The following is a 24,682-nucleotide window of genomic DNA, read 5'->3' on the forward strand; positions in this document are numbered from 1 at the left end:
GAATTTTAGAAGTTCTGCTTACATCCTGAGTCGGGCTAAGAAGTTACTGATCCCATCCCAGCAAGTCCTTTGTAAACCTTTATATAGGTCTTGCATATCAGAGGGATAGGCACACAAATACCCACACCTAGCAGTAAACTGAAGAGGATTAAAGTTTAGAAAAGAGAATTCCCCAAAAATATTTCCCTTCTGATGCCAAAGAGAGATTGAGATTTGGAAGAAAACCATTTCAGATCAAAGAGGAGATCAAATGAAGGTATCTGCTCCACAATATTTAAGTGTATGTATCAAAATGAAGGAAGCGTACTAAATTGGAGAGGGCAGGAAGCTTTTTAATGGAGAGATTTCAGCTGGGTGAGATTTAGCAAATTCTCACTTATAGCTGCTGTGAGAACAATGGAATTACAACAGTGAAGAAGAGGCCACCTGTAACACTCGACATCTGGCGAGGAAGCTTCTTGGACTCACTCACACATTACTCTTCTCCCTATAGTAGGTCCTTCTCATTTTTCCTTTTCAGTAAAAACTGGTGGGTCTAAAGATAAGGAAAAATAAAGAGCCAAAATTAAAAATATTTTGTAAAAAGTTAGGACTCAATGCATCAACTTCTATGGAGTCACACCAGGGGGTGAATTTGGCCCTATATATTTACAACAAGTACAACAGATTACTTGGTGGTGTCGGAGAGAAGGCTTTGGATTCTTTGACCATGGGATGGTGTTCCATGAAGGAGGAGTGCTGGGGAGAGACGGGCTCCATCTTACGAAGAGAGGGAAGAGCATCTTTGCCAGCAGGCTGGCTAACCTAGTGAGGAGGGCTTTAAACTAGGTTCACCGGGGGAAGGAGACCAAAGCCCTGAGGTAAGTGGGAAAGTGGGATACCGGGAGGAAGCACAGGCAGGAATGTCTGTGAGGGGAGGGCTCCTGCCTCATACTGGGAATGAGGGGCGATCAACAGGTTATCTCAAATGCTTATATACAAATGCACAAAGCCTTGGAAACAAGCAGGGAGAACTGGAGGTCCTGGTGATGTCAAGGAACTATGACGTGATTGGAATAACAGAGACTTGGTGGGATAACTCACATGACTGGAGTACAGTCATGGATGGTTATAAACTGTTCAGGAAGGACAGGCAGGGCAGAAAAGGTGGGGGAGTAGCACTGTATGTAAGGGAGCAGTATGACTGCTCAGAGCTCTGGTACGAAACTGTGGAAAAACCTGAGTGTCTCTGGATTAAGTTTAGAAGTGTGTGCAACAAGAGTGATGTAGTGGTGGGAGTCTGCTATAGACCACCGGACCAGGGGGATGAGGTGGATGAGGCTTTCTTCAGGCAACTCACGGAAGCTACTAGATCGCATGCCCTGATTCTCATGGGTGACTTTAATTTTCCTGATATCTGCTGGGAGAGCAATACAGCGGTGCATAGACAATCCAGGAAGTTTTTGGAAAGCGTAGGGGACAATTTCCTGGTGCAAGTGCTAGGGGAGCCAACTAGGGGGGGCGCTTTTCTTGACCTGCTGCTCACAAACCAGGTAGAATTAGTGGGGGAAGCAAAAGTGGATGGGAATCTGGGAGGCAGTGACCATGAGTTGGTTGAGTTCAGGATCCTGACGCAGGGAAGAAAGGTAAGCAGCAGGATACGGACCCTGGACTTCAGGAAAGCAGACTTCGACTCCCTCAGGGAACAGATGGCCAGGATCCCCTGGGGGACTAACATGAAGGGGAAGGGAGTCCAGGAGAGCTGGCTGTATTTCAAGGAATCCCTGTTGAGGTTACAGGGACAAACCATCCCGATGAGTCGAAAGAATAGTAAATATGGCAGGCGACCAGCTTGGCTTAATGGTGAAATCCTAGCGGATCTTAAACATAAAAAAGAAGCTTACAAGGAGTGGAAGGTTGGACATATGACCAGGGAAGAGTATAAAAATATTGCTCGGGCATGTAGGAAAGATATCAGGAGGGCCAAATCGCACCTGGAGCTGCAGCTAGCAAGAGATGTCAAGAGTAACAAGAAGGGTTTCTTCAGGTATGTTGGCAACAAGAAGAAAGCCAAGGAAAGTGTGGGCCCCTTACTGAATGAGGGAGGCAACCTAGTGACAGAGGATGTGGAAAAAGCTAATGTACTTAATGCTTTTTTTGCCTCTGTTTTCACTAACAAGGTCAGCTCCCAGACTGCTGTGCTGGGCATCACAAAATGGGGAAGAGATGGCCAGCCCTCTGTAGAGATAGAGGTGGTTAGGGACTATTTAGAAAAGCTGGACGTGCACAAGTCCATGGGGCCGGACGAATTGCATCCGAGAGTGCTGAAGGAATTGGCGGCTGTGATTGCAGAGCCCTTGGCCATTATCTTTGAAAACTCGTGGCGAACGGGGGAAGTCCCGGATGACTGGAAAAAGGCTAATGTAGTGCCCATCTTTAAAAAAGGGAAGAAGGAGGATCCTGGGAACTACAGGCCAGTCAGCCTCACCTCAGTCCCTGGAAAAATCATGGAGCAGGTCCTCAAAGAATCAATCCTGAAGCACTTAGAGGAGAGGAAAGTGATCAGGAACAGTCAGCATGGATTCACCAAGGGAAGGTCATGCCTGACTAATCTAATCGCCTTTTATGATGAGATTACTGGTTCTGTGGATGAAGGGAAAGCAGTGGATGTATTGTTTCTTGACTTTAGCAAAGCTTTTGACACGGTCTCCCACAGCATTCTTGTCAGCAAGTTAAGGACGTATGGGCTGGATGAATGCACTATAAGGTGGGTAGAAAGCTGGCTAGATTGTCGGGCACAACGGGTAGTGATCAATGGCTCCATGTCTAGTTGGCAGCCGGTGTCAAGTGGAGTGCCCCAGGGGTCGGTCCTGGGGCCCGTTTTGTTCAATATCTTCATAAATGATCTGGAGGATGGTGTGGATTGCACTCTGAGCAAATTTGCGGATGATACTAAACTGGGAGGAGTGGTAGATACGCTGGAGGGGAGGGATAGGATACAGAAGGACCTAGACAAATTGGAGGATTGGGCCAAAAGAAATCTGATGAGGTTCAATAAGGATAAGTGCAGGGTCCTGCACTTAGGATGGAAGAATCCAATGCACCGCTACAGACTAGGGACCGAATGGCTAGGCAGCAGTTCTGCGGAAAAGGACCTAGGGGTGACAGTGGACGAGAAGCTGGATATGAGTCAGCAGTGTGCCCTTGTTGCCAAGAAGGCCAATGGCATTTTGGGATGTATAAGTAGGGGCATAGCGAGCAGATCGAGGGACGTGATCGTTCCCCTCTATTCGACACTGGTGAGGCCTCATCTGGAGTACTGTGTCCAGTTTTGGGCCCCACACTACAAGAAGGATGTGGATAAATTGGAGAGAGTCCAGCGAAGGGCAACAAAAATGATTAGGGGTCTAGAGCACATGACTTATGAGGAGAGGCTGAGGGAGCTGGGATTGTTTAGTCTGCAGAAGAGAAGAATGAGGGGGGATTTGATAGCTGCTTTCAACTACCTGAAAGGGGGTTCCAAAGAGGATGGCTCTAGACTGTTCTCAATGGTAGCAGATGACAGAACGAGGAGTAATGGTCTCAAGTTGCAATGGGGGAGGTTTAGATTGGATATTAGGAAAAACTTTTTCACTAAGAGGGTGGTGAAACACTGGAATGCGTTACCTAGGGAGGTGGTAGAATCTCCTTCCTTAGAGGTTTTTAAGGTCAGGCTTGACAAAGCCCTGGCTGGGATGATTTAACTGGGACTTGGTCCTGCTTTGAGCAGGGGGTTGGACTAGATGACCTTCTGGGGTCCCTTCCAACCCTGATATTCTATGATTCTATGATTCTATGATTATGGTTACATGATATTCAATATTCTTTGATGCATACTTGAAAATATAAATGAAATATAGTGCTGTTAAGCAAGTGTGTTTTATAATATTTTAGTACCCATATCCACATCCATAACATTTCTTCTTAACAGGACATGTTCTGGAGTCAACCTTTGATGAGGGTTTTATTGGAAAGGGTTAAGATGATGCCTTGTGGATTGGAAAGAGACTATTTGGAATGGCTCTTTTTATAGATACCCACTCTTCTTCTTTTTAAATACCAGAGTAACTAAACATTTAAAACCTTTGCGAATCGATTGCATGCAAGCAATCAGCCTCAGGACAGAAGTAACTTAATCAGCATCTTTTTAAAAACATTTTCTTTGTTAATCTTCCAAGGATACAGGCTATGTTTGCCCAGGTTTCTAAGGACAAAGTGGGAAACAGATCTGTAAGTTTCCCGCTTTAACCTGTATGTACAGATGATTATGTAAATGTAGTAAATTTTGTTGTCTCAAAGAAATTTAATATAATTAAATAATTATACTGCCATAACCTTTGTACCGATTGCCCTTTTCTTGGGTTGCTCGCTTCCTTTTTTAAAATGTAGAGTTAGTCATTTTTATCTTGATTTAAACAATAAGGTGCTGAATCCAACTGGGGGTCAGAGAATTTCAGAAAACAGCATGTTATAAAAGATGAGAGCATTTAAAAATTCATCTTTTGGAAAAGACTGTTGCTAACAAGCGAGGCTAACTAGTCCTTCATTTCCTATGGCACATTTCCTTAAGATCAGCACTACACATTGGCTGTGCTGTCTTCTTCTGGTACCTCACCAGCTTTCCAGAAATTGTCAGAAATGATTGCCAGTAGCTCTGGAAAAATCCTATTCTAGTTCCCTTCATACCCACGGGTGCATATAATCTATTGCTGATTTATATATAACTATCTCTTGTACTCTCCCACCTTTCTCTTAGCAATCTCTTGTCATGACTCAGCTACCCTGAATGTTTGACTCTTCGTCTCTTCATCATTTTTATTAAAGACACATACTGAATGCCATATTGGTTCTTATTATACTACTATGCTACTGATAGACTGGATATGGCCACTGGACTACCAGGCATTTGCCTGGTGGGTCAGTTCCTTGAATGGCCTGCGCACCAAAACACACCGTCCTGATATAGGCCAGCCTGCCTAGCTGCACAGCAGCCTCCCAGTTGATACCTGATATAGAATACACTCTGTCCTACTAGGGGATTCAATGCATTATGCACTGCCCCCTACTAGGGTTGCCAGTTGTGGTTGGACATATTCCTGGAGGTGTCATCACATGACATAATCTTTAATTCAAGATTAATCTTTAATTTCTGGAGATCCCAGGACAATCCTAGAGGGCTGGCAACCCTAAGCCCCTGCCATAATCGCACTGCCCCCACCCCCACCCCCACACACGCACACACTATCACATGGAGAGTAAGGGACTTGGCCAAGATTGAGTCCAGGACATCCTAAATGTCTATTCCCATCCCAGTAAGGGACTACTAATAAGCCCCCACCCCTTAACTAGGGCACTGGTGAAACTCACTGGGAGTGTGCTGAGGTGGGACTGTAACTCATGAAAGCTTGAGCTGGGAAAGAGGGGCAGGGAACCAGTTCCCAGGAAGAGGAGGGAGAAGCTTATTACTACATGAGCGCTCTGGCTCCTTCATATATGTTTCCATGGTGTGGGAGAATAGATCAGGGAAGACAGAAGGTCAAGTGTAGGTGGGACTGGCAGATAAGTAGTGAATAGGAGCCTAGGTGTGGGGCGGGGCAGGGCAGGGCTGGGCGGGGTGTGTACGTATAAGAATGCAGGTGAGGAGCATGTGCTGGTGCAGGAATAGATGGTGAGTGTTGTAGAGAGGAAAAAGAATGAAGTGGAAGACCAAGAGATTGGAAGGAAATGAGAGAGAGAGATAGCAAGCAAGAATTTTAACAGGCAACAACTCTAAAGAGAAAGAGTCAGAGAACACGAGGAAGAGAATGGAAAGTAGGACTGAGCCAAGCATTGAGGAAAGAAGTGGAAGGAGGCAACTCCATCTATCATACAGGATACTGGTTTGGGAGTTAGGACACCTGACCTCTTTTTGCGGTGCTGCAACTGCCCTGTTGTGTGACTTTGGCTGAGTCACGTCTCTTCTTTATGCCTCCTGTTTCCCTTCCCATCCTTTGTCAGTCTTGTGTATTTAGGTTGCTAGCTCCTTGGGGTCAGAGACTGTCTCTCCCTTTGTGCTTGTATAGTTCCTAATGTAATGGGGACCCCATCTACACTGGAGCTTCTAGTTGCAACTGTAATACAAATAATTATAAATAGCAAAAGGAAAAACTAGATGAAATAGAAAAAGCCATTAGCTCCTTCTAGACATTTATCTCTTTTCTTTAACATGAAAAAGGAAACATTAGGACAAGACATGGATAGGTGAAGTCTTCTAGTATATCTGGCAAGTGAGTCAACAATTTCTATAGAAAAGTAATCTTTAACTTTAGTTGTCAGAGGACAGCCCCATGGTAACAAAATTAAGTCACAAGGTGGCCAAGGATCACAGGCACATCTGAAATCACTGCAAGATGGTTGTGATTAAGCTTTACCTAAACTTTTCCATGTTTACCTGACCCTACCTGAGGGCATTTACACTGAATGCACATTTAGTAATTTGAGTGGCATATCTTTCAAGTAAAGTGCCATTACTCAGTATGGAGAAAGAAAGCTGATTTTTACTGATCATTTCCAAACTATTATTCTCTTCATTATTCAGTGGCAAAGTTTTGTTGACTGATTTCAGTGCTGAAGTGGACTAACTCACCCCAACTCTACCCTCAGCAGAACACATGGGGCCAGAGTTTTAAAAGTATTAGGGTCCTAAAGATGCAGATAGGCACCCTGTGGAATTTCCAGAAGTGCCCAAGTACCTAATGCCCATTGAAATTAAGCTAAAGCTAAGGGGACTCACCTGCCCACATGACTCAGGAGTAATTAAGCTGAATACAATACAAAGTTGTAGCACATGACCCTATAGCAATTCAGCAGAAGAGCCCAATAGGGCCTTAAGAGTCTGCTGTTTTTTCACATCTGATAAATATATAATTTGGTGTGGAAATCAGGACTGTGGGAGATTTGGTAGGACTGGAAATATTTAAAACCTGTGGTGAAACAATATCTGAAAATTAGCACCCTTGTGAACTCAATTCAGTGTGAAGCCAAATCATTACAAACACCAGTGTAGATAGTCTCCATTTTTGTGTGCGTGTGAAAAGTGTCATCTTGGGAGCAGTGGACAATAAATCCCTCTGCTCCAGAGTATGTACATGCTGAACAACAGAAGCACAATGAGGCTAAAACACAACATGGGGAAATCAACTAGAAAATATTTCTGGCTATACAGTAGAGAATCAGGACACTAGTTCACACGAGGTCAGACATCACTGATATTTTCAGTCCAGATTGTACTACATGGTCCCCATTGTGTATCTGTGTGTGTGCATGCCCATATAGAACCTGGCTTCATTGCCCCGGATTCACTAACAAAACCTAGGTTCATAATCCCTACTTTTCCAGGTGACCTGGATCTAGTCATTTTAGCCTACAAAGGTGGTAAAGCAAAGCCATTCAGAAGATGATGCGCTTTTTCAGTGCACTTCCAAGGCAGCTTCCACTAGCAAAGCTTCCATGGATTTTGGAGCTAACTTTCCCCGATGGTGCATTTATGCCTCTTTAATTGCAGTTGCCCCACTTGGGGAAGGAGGATGATTCTGAACTAAGGGTTTGTCTACACACAAAAGGTCTCTTATGCCAGTAAGGCTGAAGCAGTATCACCGCCATAGTGTGCAGTTACATTGGTAGAATGGGGCTTTATACTGGTGTAACTATTCCTGTATGGGAAGGCAACGAAGATATACCAGTGTAAGGCACCTGGATTTGGAAATGCCTGTAACAATTTATTAATAGTATGTGTTGACCTGGTTATTGGGATATTTTTGTATGACCACATTAGTTTAGTTTAATAGTAGGCTGCGGGAACCAAACAGGAAGACAAATCAATGACTCGAGATAGATATCCCTTTAAAATACAATTGCATTGGGGGAGTTTGTTACAAGACAATGGGAGAGAGAAAGGCTGAGCTGTTAACCGTGAAGAGCCTATCTTTCTGGGCTACAGTCAAGTCACTCAGCTTGTTTGGCCAAGTTGGGAACTAACAGTTCCAAAGAGCCACAAACCATTAATAAGGACACTCTCTGTCCAGAGATCAGGGAGTTGTTGTGGAACAGTTCTGGAAAACACACTGACCCCAGACCCGCAGAGGTTAGGGATCTGGGGTAACATAGGCCTGTCTAGGACTTTAAGAAAGATAGACATGCATGTAGATCTTTTGTTGCTTTACATATTTTTTCTTATGTTATGTTTTGTTTCTAATGTTAAGGTTAAAGAGTACTTTGGTTTCAAAAGTTCGTTCAGCGCTGGTCAAACTCCCAATAGGAAAAACTACAAATTCCCAACTCAGTTGGACCTGGTGGGTAAGCACAGTTGATACACGAGGTACTATAGCCCAGGACTTGGTCTAAGAGTGGGAGAGTCATGAGATTCCATCACAGGGAGGTAAAGGTACAAGCGTGAGAGCTGAGGGGGTCCACTCAGAGAGATGAGGGACAGGTCAGAGGTGCAGCTAGGCCTGTAACCATGACAACATCATTTTACCTATATAACTGTGTCCACATTATGGGTTATCCAGCATAGCTACTCCAGTTAAATATCCTATATCTAACCGACATAGCTATACCACTACAAAAAAAATGTGTTAGGACCAGGTCTCACTTGTTTCACACTGCTGTAACTACGCGGACTTCAGTGGAGTCATTAGTGATTTACACTACTATGGGAGCAAAATCAGGCCCCTTTTGTCTACAGGAGTGAATCTAGCCCTTTAATTTTTAGATATATACAATGAAAGTTAACTTTTTTTAATGCCCTCTTTATTCAGTATCTGACATAGGCAAAAAACAGCACACTGAAGAATTATACTTTCATAGGTGAGTTTGTATCAAGCAGTCATTCTTTTCCTATTGCAGTATTTCATTTTCTTAGCAGTTGATTAGAATCCATTCAGTTCCACTGGGATGCACCCAATGATACTTCTCTGATAAACAGACATACAAAAGATTAATATATCACTGGCAATACTTAGAAAGTTGTTAAAAGCATATATTCAATATCTACTTACCTTTTATGCGTACACAGATTTGCAGTGATAAATGGCCCATTACAGTAAGTGATTGTCTGAGGATTTAAAACAGACACTGGAACAGAATACTGAATAACGCCTATGACCATGTAGTGGTCATGTGTTTCATTATTCTCACATTGCTGTATTATTTTATGTAGTTCCAGAGTGTCAATAGAAAGAAGAGAGCAAGGAAGTAAGGGAAACAAATTCAGCATTATATACAGTATATGGCTAACTGCTGCTAAGAACTTGAATTGAATGACACTCCTGCCTTCTCAGTGAGTTCAACCACCAAAGGTATCAGATTCACCCTCCCCACTGTATGGGGAATAAATCCTGCTTGACCCTGCCTCCACACAACCATTGAGGGTACCCACCCAGCCGAACTGGTATTGCGTTGTTCTGCTCTGTAAGGTGAAGGCAGGATTTGGGGTATGGGGCACAGAGGGTGTATATATCTCAAATGGCACCCCTGCAGCCTACATGGGGTTCTCTGTGTGGCAGGGAACAGGAAAACAGAAGGGAAGAGGGTGGAGAGGAGAGGGGAGAAGACAGGCCCAGAGGATCCATTGGTACATTGAATCCCTTCACAATGGAAGACTGTATAATGGGTGATATAGAATGCTGCAGCCAGTCCTCTTACCTTCTCCCATGACAATATGCCCAGTGCCCAACTGGCTATTCAGGCTGGGTGCTGGGCTCAGGATTCACCCCAAGCTGCACCAGGCTGTAGAGCACAGGAAGATGTTCCCACCTGCCATTGCAATCCAGTGCCAGGGCCAATCAGAATTCCAGTGCTTGTATCCCTGGGTCATAATGGAAGACATTCCAGTGGGTTTGGCTTGCCAAGGCCTGGTGGTGACTTACCTCACTTCCAGTATGAGGTGTAACATACACTGCTCCAACAAAAAGCAAGTAAAGAGCTCTTCCTTTTTCTGTTCTTAAGTGGCAAAATGCCTTCAGGAACTGCTGCTAGTAAGATTCTTCCCCTCTCATGGCTTAGCAATACAGGAGTCAAATACAGCTCTATATTTCCATTAACTAATATTTTTCTTATTCAGGCCAGGGCACCCATGTTAAAAACACAACCCAGCTTCCTGAAAACCATCACTATACTGGATCCTAATTGGTATACTCCTGGCAATGTCACTAAAGAGGCCAGAGATTGAATGGGTATGGAGACTGAGCTACACTCTAGGACAGGAATGATCCACACTAGTAGGGAAACTTGAAAATGTGTCATCTTGTATGTGTTGTGTGGATAAACAGAGGACTTCATATTCCAAGACAGTAAACTGTTACTTGTCACCAGCAAATAATTTACACAGGAAAAACAAAATTAAAGGGAGAGAAAAAAAATGATGCAAAGTTATAAAAAGCTAGTTTATGCAAATGTAAATACAAACCCATTTTTATCAGTGATAGTATTATTATAAGTATACATTATATATAATTATTATTGTTGTTGCTAATTATAATATGATAATATCTAGGAGCTCTAGTAAAGGACCAGGACCCCATTCAGTTAGGAGCTGTGCAAACACAGAATATTTCCATTGTTTTTGTTATTACAGAAACCAGCATATTTTGTAGGTCTGACAAAAAACATAACATTCTGGGGGGTGATTCGGCTGCGACAATGATTACTTCTGACTGATAGGGATCTAGCATCTAATTTTCTTCCACTCATTTATTGCTGACCTGTCTAATATAGATTAAGTCTACGTAGCCCAAGATATTCAACAAACAGTCAATGTTGTGAGATATGGAGGTTTGTTCTTCAAAAATTTTCAGGCTTACACTCAGCTTTCTCCTCTCCTTGTACAGTTTTATCAAGGATCATGTCTTCTCCATGTAAATATTGCCAGTCTGATATTTAGCTAAATAGATTACCTGGCACAAAACAATAAACTCATTCAGTGTGCGACTGGGGCTGTGTAGACTAAAAGGTGCAGATCTGAGATTACAAAATAACAAAAGAAAAGTTGCTCTGGTATAGTCACACACAGGACACTGATTTATAAATTAAGCTGATCTGAGAAGTCAAGTGCACTACATAGCAGATGCCCAAAGGTGTAACTTACATAGTCAACAGTGCCATACAAATCCGTTCTCAAGTTTCATCTCTTCTTTTATGCTTCCTAAAATATCTTCTGTACAATGTTTTTCTTACATAACTGGCAGAGCTAACATTGCTTTATCCCACTCTTCTCAGATAAGTACATTTATTGTGAACACTGAAAGGAAAATCTCAGGATATTAAGTGCAAAAGTACACAAAGGCTTGAGTCTTTTAGCAGGATTTCCCCCATTAGACTCTAGTCACTGTGATTTTATTGTCAAATGAAAAACACTTCAAAATCCTAAACAGCCTTATGCTGCCCCTCATATAAACACTATTAATCTAGCTATTGAATAAGGCCAGGAGAGGTCAAGAAAATCACACAGATGGTTGGAATCAAAAGTATGGGACTGATTTTCCACTCTCTTGCACTTATTTACACCTGTGCAAAACATTCAAAGTGAAACTCCTCTGGTTCCGGGTGACAAATCCTGAAGACCTTATTCAGTTTTGACTCTCTTTGACTTTGAGGGAAATCTGTTCCCTGTTAAAGTCAGTGAGAGTTTTGTCATTGACCTCAATGGGGCCTGGATTTCACCCTTTAATGGGAGTTTGTATGAGTAAGGACCTTAGGTTTTTGCCTTTTGAAACTCAGGAATGATTAGAAGCTAATTTGTATGCATCTCAAGCAATGTTTAGACTTGACATCATGCTATGTATATAATGTACATGTTCAGTCCACTATTTTATAGCAATTTTTAACATTATACAATCCAAATATATGCATATACACATGTACATATACAGAGACATAGAAGTTAGAAATGGAAAAGACCTATTAGTTAGATCTTTTTGGGTAGTTAACCCTCTCTTCTAGTGAATTAAACTAAAAAATTATTTTATATTCAAATGGACAATGAGAACACTTACTAGAACTAGTTACATTTGATAGGATAAAAATAAAAAGTAGAAGGCTTTGAGGATGGTATTTTCAAAATCACTGATAATCATTAGGTACCTAACTCCCACTGAAAGTCAATGGGTGTTGGGTGCTTAACTATATTAGACACTTTTGAACATTCCACCCTAATTTCTAATGTTTTATGGTATAAGAAAACCATTAACTGATAGGGTTAGGAAGAAATTTCCTCCATGGGCAGATTGTTCTAAAATAGCCAATATAGGGTTTCTTTGTGTCTTCCTCTGAGACATCTGCTGCTGGCCATTGTCAAAGACGGGATACGGACTAGATGAAGTGCTGATTTAATCTGAAATAGCAGTTCCTAAATTCCTATGATCCCCGGTTGTGTGGATAAACAGAGGACTTCACCTTCCAGGACTGTAAACTGGCACCTGCCACCAACATATAATTTCTCCCCACACATGTGCCAATTCAGAATTATTCCTAATATTATGATCTGCAGTACTTTATTAAGCCTAAATCAAAATAATTCATGTACTTTTCACCCACCTTGTTGTCTGCTCAATCTACACATGATCAGCTCTTGTAGGGAGAAGCATGTATGTTGAGGGGTCAGCTACTCATGGACAAAAGAAGACCTAAAAGCATGCATCAGTTACAACATTACATGAATACTAAATGGCATGGGTCAAACATAATGCAGGCACATATCAGCTTCTTCTTAAATCCTTTAATTAGAAAATTCATTTTATCTATCTATCATTCATCCCCCTAATTCATCATATATTTCCAGAAGGCTCACTATACATCCTTGAATTTTTTTTAAATTATTATTATTTTTGTGTCTATCATTTAGGTGGCCAAGTTCCTTTAATCATATGTAGTTCCTTTAATCTTTCCTCATGCATCAAATTGTCAGTCCTGCTAGTGCTTCAATTAGTTTTGTTGCTCTTCTGTGAATACCCTCCAATTTCTCAATATCTTTCTGGCACCATTGTGCTCAGACCAAATTAGTATTTCAGGTGCACTCATCAAAGAGCACTATAGATAGTAATGATCTCCTCCCTTTGCAGCCTAAGGACTCTGCACAGAACACCTAAATCACAACTGGTTTTGTTTGCCGTTGGCCAATCCCAATACCACTTAGAGGCAACAAGGTTGGCCAATTGTAGTCCTCTTAAAAAAGGAGAGTTATTATCGACCAAACACCACAGCACCAGTTGGTGACTGTGGTACATCTTACTGGCCTACCCCACAGGGTCCGCTGGGAGAGGTAGTGCTTCTTTGTTGCCATACACATTATAGGTTCTTATTAGCTAACCACTATCAACCATTTGTGTCTTTTGGCATTACTGCTTTCCAAGTGCCATGCCTTCCGTGTGTGTACACAACAGAGCAGTCTGAAATTCAGTGAATTTCCTTTGCAGGGTTGCTAGTGAGCGTTTTCTTGGGTTTTGATCTGAGTGTCTGCAAGCTTCAGATTTTTTGTCTTTGATATCAGGTCCAAAAGAACTGAAAATATCAAAGCAAAATATTTTGAGACTGCTGAGTTTCACTTCAAAGCAATGAGAAAGGTCATAGGATATCAATGAAAAATCATAAATCATCCTGTGCTTTCTAATTCATTTAGAATATAGTTTTGTTCCATTCATTTGGTGTTGCTCGCTTTAATACATATCTACTTCCTATCTCCCAGTGATGCAGGAAGCAGTCAGTGCCATGAAAAAAAAAATCTATTTACACGTATAGTATGTAAACTTTGTTCATCATAAAGCTGTACTCAAGTTCCTTTTATTAATACAGGTAAAACTTGATCAGGTCCAACAAAGGCTTGCTAAGTTTGTTATGAAACCCAAACTAAACATGTCTTATGATTTTATTATGATGTGTTATTGTAATATGCTATTACCAATCCTCTCAGTCACCTACAGAACGTCTTTTCACAAACCTTACATCCACCAGGACTGGTCTGGAAAGATAACTTGCTAAGAGTATTTTAGGTGCTATCCCCAAGCACATATCAGATAATTTTATTTCAATGACACATATAGGGCCACCTTGCTAAATTACACCTCCTTGTTCTGGTGTGACCCCCCTAAACACACAGGGAAGATTCAATTGTTTGGGGGTCTGTTGTGCAGGAACAGATAAAACTTCTGCCGTAGCTCCCGTGAGCTCAGCAAGTGGTAACTGCCATGGGGAGCCACTGAATTATCGTGTAACACATCTCATTGTTCAGATTTTTTTTCCCCTAGATGTTCAGTCCAGGAGTCCTTATCAATGTCTCCTTCTCAGGCAGCACTAAAAATCACTTCCCTGATGACCTTTCTGCTGGCCTGGCCTTCTCCCAAGATGAATCTCACCACTACAGTAGTTTTGTAGGCATTACATGGTATTATTTTACTGTAATATTTTAGATGAAACAGGGATTATTGCTATTGTCTGTGTGAACACTGCAGGATTTAGTTTGTAAAGAGATTCACAATCTGAACCGTGTAATTTCATTCTCAGGAGTTGGCCACCTCATTTAGGTTTACTTGAGTTTAATGAACTCAAACTTACAAGGGGAACCTCTCTTGCTAACTACTCCCAGCTGAAGACTGATCTCCCATGCCATGCATGCCCAGAGACCTTTTCTTCATAGATAAGGGGTCTTCAGATAGTCTCAGAGCTTGCAGGGGGAGAGGCAGCCACTCTTGGGCAGGTGGTAAGTGAGGTCAGATGCACAGAGGTTTGCTGACTTTCTAGCTATTCAAATAACCTCAGTCTATGTAAGCCACACTTTCTCAAGCATAGGCTCAGGTTTGTGACCACATCAACGCTCAGTTAAAGCCTTTAAAAGTTACTTCTATCCCTTTTCCACTTAGTAACTTTTCTGATTGATTACAAAAGATGAAAGGTCCTTCCTCTCATTACCAGTTACCTGAGCCATTCCATCCTTTTTGATGCATCCCTGCATGACTAAGTTTGTTTCCAGACTTTCAGGTCTCTACTTCTTTTATTTATTAAACATTTGTTAAACAAGGAGCAATTTTCTACTTATGCAGGAGTCAGCTAATTAGTATGGTATCCTGTCATTCTGTCACACTGGCTTGACAAACAATATAGCTGATTAAAAAGTTGCTAATTGGCTGATACTGTTAGCAGCAATTTCACAGTGCTAATGTCCCAAGAAAACATTAAAATGCTGCTTTGATCAGACTATGGAAAAATTACACAAAATGAGCCTTTAAAGAATTGTCAGTATGTAAAAGTAATGCTATATTATGTGGAAACACATGCATTATCCCTTGGAAAGGCCACAAAGGTTGTTCAAAGTTGAATACAGTATATTTCTGAACTAAGGACAGAAAAGGGGTGAAAACAATAATTTAATTCCTATGGAATGGAAATAAATCATGTACAAGAAGTTATATGAGTTATCCTTACAAAAGGATAACTTATCCTTCCCCAAATAAAACTCCCATGGATTTCAATGGGAGAGTTAGGCTAACTGTTAGGATATAGCTATTCAGGCCTGTCTGTAAAAGCCTATCCTCTAAGAATTTAGGTGTATTCTTATCACTTAGCTAGTTATAGAGGTATAAAAGAAAGAAAGAGAATCAAAATCACTGTCTGCTGGTGTAAAGGCCTTCTCTTACTGTGACAGTCTGAGGCCCTGTTTTTAGGCTAAGATCTCTGGCTAAGCAGCAGAGACAGCCATAACCTGGAAAGCGAATGGTCACATCCTCACATTCCAAACTAGTCACATTGAAATAAGGCAATCTGGGGCTGTTAGAAAGGTGATCTGATCTATCACCTCCAGAGAAAGGGAAGAGCCTAGAGGATGTAAAAGGAAGTTTGATAGTTTTCTGTTCAGTAAGGACTCACTTATCAATAGACACAGCTGGGAAACCCTTATGTCTTTATAGATGTAGTTGTGAAATCCTCACTTCTGTATTTTTTTTGTCATTATAGTTCCCACTTTGCTATTGTTTATTTGCATGGTGTCTGTCTGGTTCTGTGATTGTTTCTGTCTGCTGTATAATTAATTTTGCTGGGTGTAAACTAATTAAGGTGGTGGGATATAATTGGTTAAATAATCACGTTACAATATGTTAGGATTGGTTAGTTAAATTTCAGTAAAATAATAGGTTAAGTATAGCTAAGCAGAACTCAAGTTTTACTATATAGTCTGCAGTCAGTCAGGAATGGGGGTGGGGAAATTGGAATCATGTTTTTCTGAGGGGGGAATGGGAACAGGGAATGGGGGTGGGGAAATTGGAATCATGTTTTGCTAAGGAGGGGAATGGGAACAGGGACACAGGTAAGGCTCGGTGGTGTCAGAGCTGGGAAGGGGGATACTAAGGAAGGAAACTGGAATCATGCTTGCTGGAAGTTCACCCCAATAAACATTGAATTGTTTGCATCTTTGGACTTCGGGTATTGTTGCTCTCTGTTCATGTGAGAAGGACCAGGGAAGTAAGTGGGTGAAGGAATAAGCCCCCTAACACTAACTGCCTGACACTTCTGAAAATCACATTCTTGATCTTTACTATCTTGTTCGGTGAGGGTAGAATGTGATTAAAACCTAGCAACACCTGGGAAGATCCATCCTTCTACTCAGTGGTCATTATGCCTTGTTTATCTTATAACCCCTTGACTCTCTGTTGGGCTAGAGAAGCATCTTGCCTCGTCCCTCCAACCAACAGTCTACCCAAGTTGTAGAGGTGGCGTGAAATAAATTATACAATGGTTGCTTGCACTAACCATTTTTCTATCCACTGCTAGTGGTCCTGGAATTTCAGGAGAACCAAAATTCACCAAGGTACTTAAAAAAAGAAGAAACACTGCAATTAAAGAGTTGTTACATGCTACAGTACTACAATCTCAAAACTAAAAGAAGACAAAAGTTACCGCTTTTATATACGTTTAGGTTAAAATGATATAGCATCAAATATATTGTATAGTAATACTGTTTTACAGTACAGAAGATACATGCACTAAAAGTGTATTTTTTTAATTCTCCAAATCCAAAAAAATTACTGGAAAGACAAGTGTGTGTATATGTAATGCTGTAGAAAGCCCTTACCTTTCTTTCCTCAAAGTTCTGTATAAACAAAACTAGTTAATCCTGGATAAAGCTTTTCTGCATGATGACTGAGAACACTAATGATGAGTCCTTGGACCTCTGGGAAGAATCAAATTGACTATACAAATACAGATCCTCAAGTGATGTAAATCAACATGGGCTCTATCAATGTCAATGCGGCTACCTGGATTTATACTAGCTGGTGATCAGGCCCTGTATGTATAAACATGTTACACCTTGCAAGACTTAGTTTTGGAGTAAAAACTTTATGCAATCTTTTAATTCCTTTATTGGGAGATTCCTGTGAGCACACATTGCTCACATACCCCGTACAAGGGCCTACTCAAAAAGCCCTCACTCAATTTGAAAGGGGCAGTTTCTATTTCTCTATATAGCTATTTAAATGTAAATTCAAACAATACAAATACAAGAATATAATACTCAAACAAAATTATTATAAAACAAACAATATGAGCTCATTTCTAATACTCTCTATTCCACTGAGGTGTAATAGCAGTTGTATAAAGTTATTATGTACAGGAGCTGAAAGGAAGAGAATATTCTGAATGTTCAACTTTTGTAAGAGGTATTTTTTATATAAATTGACCTAGTAAGCCTCAAGGATGGTAACAGGATCAGTTGTTTTGAATATTTCCCCTTGTAAACATTTTGGACCTCAGCTAGTGTAAATTGGCATAGCATCATTGACATCAATGGAAATATGCTGTTTTATACCAGCTAAGAATCTGGCCCATTGTATATAGAGAATAGATATACACCTATTTATTTTCTAGTTCATCTGTATGAATCTGTAAGGTATTGATTTGTGAAACACATTTGGAGAGGCTTGGATCTTATTAACTTATTTAAACATGTGTATCTGAAAACAAGTCCAATTATAGTCTAAAATATTCTGGGAAATCCCAGATGTTAATATTATTTAGTATTTAGACTGTGTCATAATTTTTATCTTAAAGGTGTTTCACAAACACTGTTGTGAAGTCAGTATTTAAGTGCTGTTCGTAGTTGCAGTATTTCCGTTTTGTAGGTTGGGAAATGGAGTCAGAGACACTAAGGCCAAGTTTTCCAAAATGACAGCCTAACATGAGACTCCAAAATTCATATTTAGGCACTTAAATAAGTGGCCTTATTTTCAACGCAGCAGCTCAGAGACCTACCTTTAGTCTTCCCTAGTAACCCACTTATTGCATTTCTATGGCCTACTCTTCTTTTACATTTGTTAGTAACTATTAGAGTAACATATTCATGAGTACTGCCCATATTTCTCCCACATGAGTTATGGTTGTTGAATGCAATAATGGCCTATCATATAACAGACAATTTTATTAAGATAGGAGGAGATTGAATCCCTTTCATGAATAGCAAATGAGCCACACAATTTGCATGATTTCTGTGTGTCCCAAACAGGTGTCCTTGAAGGAAATAAATCAAAGTCAAACGTATGTACAGGAACTTAGCATGAATTTTGAAAACCAAATACATACATGAAAATCATTTTCAGCAACCTCAGAGATGTGAAAACTAAATGCACATTACTTCAAGAAGTAGCTACAGGATGAGAGACAGTTGACATTTCCTGAATCGCATTCTTTGTCAATAATAGGATAAACCATGATCGCTGAAGTCAAAGTTAGATATACTATGATCTATACAAGCCTCTTTTCAGGTATTGCCATCATTTTGGTATTTAATACCTGCAGTGTATAGAGGTGATTAGTTCTATGGACAATGGTTGTAGGTCCTGAGCCAAAGCTCAAAGAAATCAAAATCTGCAAATACTTTTCAGTCCTGAGCAGAATGCAGAAACATGCCTGCTTATCTGAATTTATCCAAGCCTCCGTTGGACTAAAAAGTAGGCTGAAAATATTGCACATCAGGCTTTATCACTAGAGTTCTAATTTTTCTTTATGCAACTTTGTCAGAAACATCTCAAAAACAACCTATTTCATGGCAATTAAGTAGTTTTGCTCCTGCTCTAAACCAAACACAGGAATTACAGATTCATGTGAAAATATATTTAAAGAAATTTAACCCAACTTTTTTGAAACTGTAAAGCTCATCCTCTGCTTGATTTGAGTTGTAAGTGAGGGTTCTGTTTAGTTTTCCATTCACCTTAACTGTTTCACTCATCCAAAAATTCTTATCTATTTAATTAGGTTTTTTACAAGACCTAGAGCATTGGCCCTTTAAAATCTCTCATGTACATTAGAATGGTAATGGTCCATCATTAGATGCAAATGGTAGAATGGTCAGTAATAATGTAGAAAAGGCAGAAGTGTTCAATAAATATTTCTCTTCTATATTGGGGGGAAAAGCTAACCGAGGTAGTCACATCAAATGACGATTGCATACTTTCCATTCCAACAATAACTAAGGTGGATGTTAAACAGCAGATACTAAAGTTATACCTTTTAAAATTAGCAGGTCCAGATAACCAGGCATCCAAAAGTTTTAAAAGAGCTAGTCAAAGAGCTCTCCGGACCATTGTTGTTCTTTTTTGAATAAATCTTGGAACACTAAAGAAGTTCCAGAGGACTGGAAGAAAGCTAATTTTTTGCCAATATTTAAATAGAATAAAGGGGGTGGTTCAGATCATTATAGACCTGTGAGTCTGACATAAATTTGGGGAAAATAATGGAAAGGTTGACAAGGGACTCCATTAATAAAGAATTAAAGGTAACAGAATGTATGCCAATTAACATGGGTTTATGGAAAATATATCTTGTCAAACTAACTTGATAATTTTTTTATGAGCTTACAAATTTGGTTGATAAAGATAATTGTGCTGACTTAATATACTTATAATTTCTGTAAGTAGTTGACTTGGTACAATGTGACATTTTGATTAAAACACTTGAACTACACAAAATCAATATGGCACACATTAAATGGCTGACAGGCCTCAAAATGTAATTGTAAATGGGAAATCTTCATTGAGTGGGCAGATTTCTAGCAGGCAGATGACTTGATCAGAGTCTGCAAACAGAAATTTGAAATAGAAGACACTTCAGTGTAGCAAACAAAGGTATAACAAGAGCCAATGACTAGAACATGAAGCTAGACAAATTCAGACTACAGATCAGACACAAATTTTGCGGAGTAAGGGTAATTAAGCACTGGAACAACTTACCCAGCGCTGTGGTGAATTCTCCATCATTGGCAATTTTTAAATCAAGTTTGGATGTTTTTCTAAAAGATATGTTCGAGTGCAGTGGTTCTCAAAGCGGGTCTGCCGCTTGTTCAGGGAAAACCCCTAGCGCACCAGACCGGTTTGTTTACCTGCCATGTCCGCAGGTTCGGCCAATCGTGGCTCCAGCGGTTCACTGCTCCAGGCCAATGGAGGCTGCGGGAAGGGCAGCCAGCATGTCCCATGGCCCGTGCCACTGCCTGCAGTCCCCATTGGCCTGGAGCGGCGAACCGCGACCAGTGGAAGCCGCGATCGGCTGAACCTGCGGACGCAGCAGGTAAACAAACCAGTCCGGCGCACCAGGGGCTTTCTCTGAACAAGCGGCGGACCGGCTTTGAGAACCACTGTTCTAGTGCAAACAGTAATTAATTTAGGGAAGTCCTGTGGCCTGTGTTATACAGGAGGTGAGACTAGATGATCAAAATGATCCCTTCTGGTTTTATAATCTATGAATTTATGAAAACCTTCAGGATAGGAGGAGTTTTGAAGGTTCAGGAGAGTAGCCATCAGCGGGGTCTTTGAAATGAATTGGTGGCAAATTCGCAATGGACATGTCCTTGTTCATAGTGACATTGGTTGGAATTTTGTCAGTTTCCGCAGAAAGAGCAAAGACTGATTCTCCCAAAGAACAAATCATCATCTATACTCTCCAGGGGGGTCCATCCAATTCAAGTTTGAGGCATGCTGCTGCTACTAATATTGCAGAAAAACAGCTTCCAATTCCTTCTTAAATTTGCCCCCGCCCCCTTACTGAGCAATAATTTTACCAACATAAAAATCTAAAGACATTTAAAAGTATGTTAAATTATGTATGGTGCACATGTTTAAGATTCTTTGATACAAAGAACTCATTTGAAACTAGTTACCGGACAGTGGGGACAGCAAAATACTGAAAGCTATTTTTCAACAAAATCCTGTGACCTCCAAAGTTGTGAATAATGAAATAATGTCCAAAATCAAATTGGAATATGATTAATGTCTCCCTAATCCCTAAATATCACTTAGAGAAGGATGCAGAGACAATATAGTATGTCTTGCAGTTACAATCAAACAAACAGGAGAAGATAATAAGTGTATTTAACAACATTTGGACTAAACCAGGATTATAAAAATTAACAACAGTATTAATTTTGTTACTTTCACTTAATGTATTCTTGGACAGATTTTTAATGGATGGATAGTGGTAAGGTCAGCTCCCAGTGCTACATTTCCATTCCTGTCTAAAATAGTGAGAAAAAAAAATCAAGTAATCTGCAGGAAACACATTAGTCCAGTGTTCTGAAAAATGTTGAGCCACACTCAGAAATAAAAGCAGATGCCTTTAGGAAGTGATAAATGTTTAGAAATACATAGGGAAATCTCATGGAGTTGTAAATATTGTGACACAAATGTTTGGGGTGAGTTAAAGTTTTCTTTCATGGCCATGGTCTCACTAATCCTAACATACTCCATAACTCTCGATAAAGCATGTGGCTTGAGGATATAGTCAATTAAACAAGAGAAGACATTGACCCTCTTACTACATGTAGACTGTGATCAGTTGATATAGATGAGTTTGATAAGAATGGTATGGATTTGACCCACTCCTTAATTCTGAGTTGCTCTTTCTTTGTCCAAGAGTTTCCTGCTTCCTATAGGAAAAAAAATAGGCCAACTCCTATTAACACCATCATCTTGAGACAACTCAGACTGCCCTCTGCCTTCAGAAACTAACATATTCCCAACATCCCTGACCAATGGTTCGAGAAATCCACTGAAGCGCTCTTGTATTTAGATGGAATATATCGACCCAAAGAGTCAAAAGTGTTAACATAACCCAGTCACTATTCAACCTAAAACAGTTTTAAGTAAGGTTGGGGTTTTGTATACAGAGACCTCAGCCTGCTTAGTACCATGGCAAAAATGACCATTAAAAATGTTTTAACCTTGTATTAATGATACAAAAAAGGAGGAAAAGAGTTAAAATGTTTGAAATGTAAAGTCGCAAATAAGGATATCTTTTTAACAATATTCCTTGTTCCTTTCCCCTTAAGCTGTAAAGAGCCTTTAGAAAGGAATGCCCCTTGTTTGACAGTTCTTTACATGGTAACTATTGTCCTCTGGGGGGAAAGAGAAGTTAGTTGAGATGGACGGGAGCTGTTATTGTTGCTGCTGCTGTTAAAGTCCAATCCTGCTTCCTTTAAGACAAAACAAGACCAACACACACAAAAGGCGGAGAGAAAAGAACAGCTAAAACAGAAAAACACAATTTATTTCTCTGATGTTGACTCTCATTTGCAACCTCACTGCTGGTGAAACACAAGCACAGCATACATCTCATCAGCCACTCTGAATCAGAAATAAAATCCATAACATCAACGTTGCACATTGTTTAAAAACCATGATGCTTAAGTCAGTGGTTTCCAGACTTTTTACTATGGTGACCCAGTGTCTGCATTTTGTCTGTTTGGGGGACATACCATAGATATAGTTCATAGAATCATAGAATATCAGGGTTAGAAAGGACCTTAAGAGGTCATCTAGTCCAACCCCCTGCTCAAAGCAGGGCCAATCCCCAATTTTTGCCCCAGATGCCTGAATGGCCCCCTCAAGGATTGAACTCACAATCCTGGGTTTAGTAGGCAAATGCTCAAACCCACTGAGCTATCCCTCCCCCCTCACTGTTTTTTAAATTTCTTTACATTCAAACCCGAAAGAAAAAAAATAAAAACACAAAATTATGAGCTTTCTGCCCTGCTCTTCCCTCACCCCAGCTTGGCCCCTCAAGTCCCCCACTCAGTTCCCTCCAGCATCCTTGCTCTCTATCTCCCACCGTTGCCCCCTCTTGTGGATGAAGAGCTCTAACAGGGCTTCTGCTACAGCCCTGCAGTTTGAAGTCATCACTCTTTTCAGTGAGAGTGGGAGACAGGCTACAATAAAACAAATGAAAAGACACAACCGCCCTCCAGGCTCTCTCTGTCCTGGAAGACAATTGGCCTCTCAAAGATTCCTTTATGGCCAGGAGCCTTGCTGAAACAGACACCAAACAACACAGATCCCCTCCTACCAAGGTGGCCACACAATCCCAGTCTTCCCCTTTATCAAGGAGAGGCAAGCCCCCCTCTGTCCCCCAGACCTCCTGCTCATCTTCCACCAGCCCCCTTGCTCTTGCTTTTGCTTTCCCAGCCCTGTCCCCTCCTGAAGTCCCAGCCAGCTGGGGAGGCCCTGTGGGAATTTGGAGAGCAAGCCCATCCCACACTCACTCCACAGCAGAAGCTCCTGTCTCACAGGTTTGGGCCGAGCTCCCAGTTCCATCTGTTGTGACCTGGTGCATGAGGTCAAAGCACCACTCAGGTTTCATCCGGTTGCCCCTCTGGCATGATGAAGGGGTGACTGGGCCAAACCTGAGTGGTGTTGTGACCCCGTCCGCCAGTTACAATGTCACTAGTTTTGGGGACCCTCTCAATCAGGGGCCCTAGGGAAAACTGTCCCTCTTGCCACCCCTCCCTCCCCCCCCGGCAGCCCCTGGTGTGGGAGGGAGGAGTGTTTTCAGGGCATATGCGGGGGAGTTATGTGCCACAGACAGTGACAACAACCCTTCCTGGGACCCATCATTTGGAAGACACTGGCTTAAGTCACTCATACCCAAAATGGAGTGGATTTCCAGACATTCCTGATAAAGACAAAGAAAAAAGTATGTGTAAAAATGTATTGTATCTATACCTATACCAAGTTTTAGAGCTCAATTTTCAAAATATGCACACACACAAGTTAACTGTGCATCTAGAATATGCAAGAGAAGTATTTGTACATAGAAGTAGCATTTTCATGCAGTAAGCACTTTTGTACACATTGATTTGTGATTTGAATGTGTAATGAATTACTTGTTTACCAATGTGTGTTTATTTTGCAGTCATGATTTAGAAGGCTATGTCTGAAAATTTTGCCCTTACTCAACCTGATCGAATCACCCCTGAAGTCAGTGGAAATACTCCCATTGATTTTGTCAGCTTTAGACGAGGTCCATTGATCCCAAAGGTAAATATTGGCTGAAACAAAGGTGAAGTTTTCACCTCAGCAGAATTCATTGTAGGAGTCTATAATGGGGATCACTCACCACTTGTGGCGCCTCCTGCTGGCCATCCTGGGGATTAGCTCTGGCCAGGTATTGCACCCTCCTCCAGCGGTGTCTCTTCTGTCCTGTGGACCCCTCTTCATCCCGGAACCGCAGTCTCCTCTTCGTGATTCGGCCCTCCGGCCGTGTCACCATATGGATTCCCTGCTTCCGGGGTATCAAAGTCCTTGACAAATGGGCTCAGGCAGCCTTCCTGCTCACTGCCCCTCCGGTGCCACTTTATCAGTGGCTGGTAGAGGAACCTGGG

At 41.1% G+C, this 24,682-nt stretch overlaps 1 long non-coding RNA gene across 1 annotated transcript in view; it reads right to left on the minus strand.

Moving 5' to 3' along the window:
- Positions 1-426: 426 nt before the first annotated feature.
- Positions 427-24,682, minus strand: part of LOC122461780 — a 272,200-nt gene continuing 247,944 nt past the window's right edge. The window contains exon 10 of the long non-coding RNA XR_006283951.1: positions 427-535. This is a non-coding gene — a long non-coding RNA (uncharacterized LOC122461780). The remainder of the gene's footprint in view (positions 536-24,682) is intronic.

Source organism: Chelonia mydas, chromosome 9 (assembly GCF_015237465.2).
Source record: "Chelonia mydas isolate rCheMyd1 chromosome 9, rCheMyd1.pri.v2, whole genome shotgun sequence".
In the NCBI taxonomy this organism is placed as follows: domain Eukaryota; kingdom Metazoa; phylum Chordata; order Testudines; family Cheloniidae; genus Chelonia; species Chelonia mydas.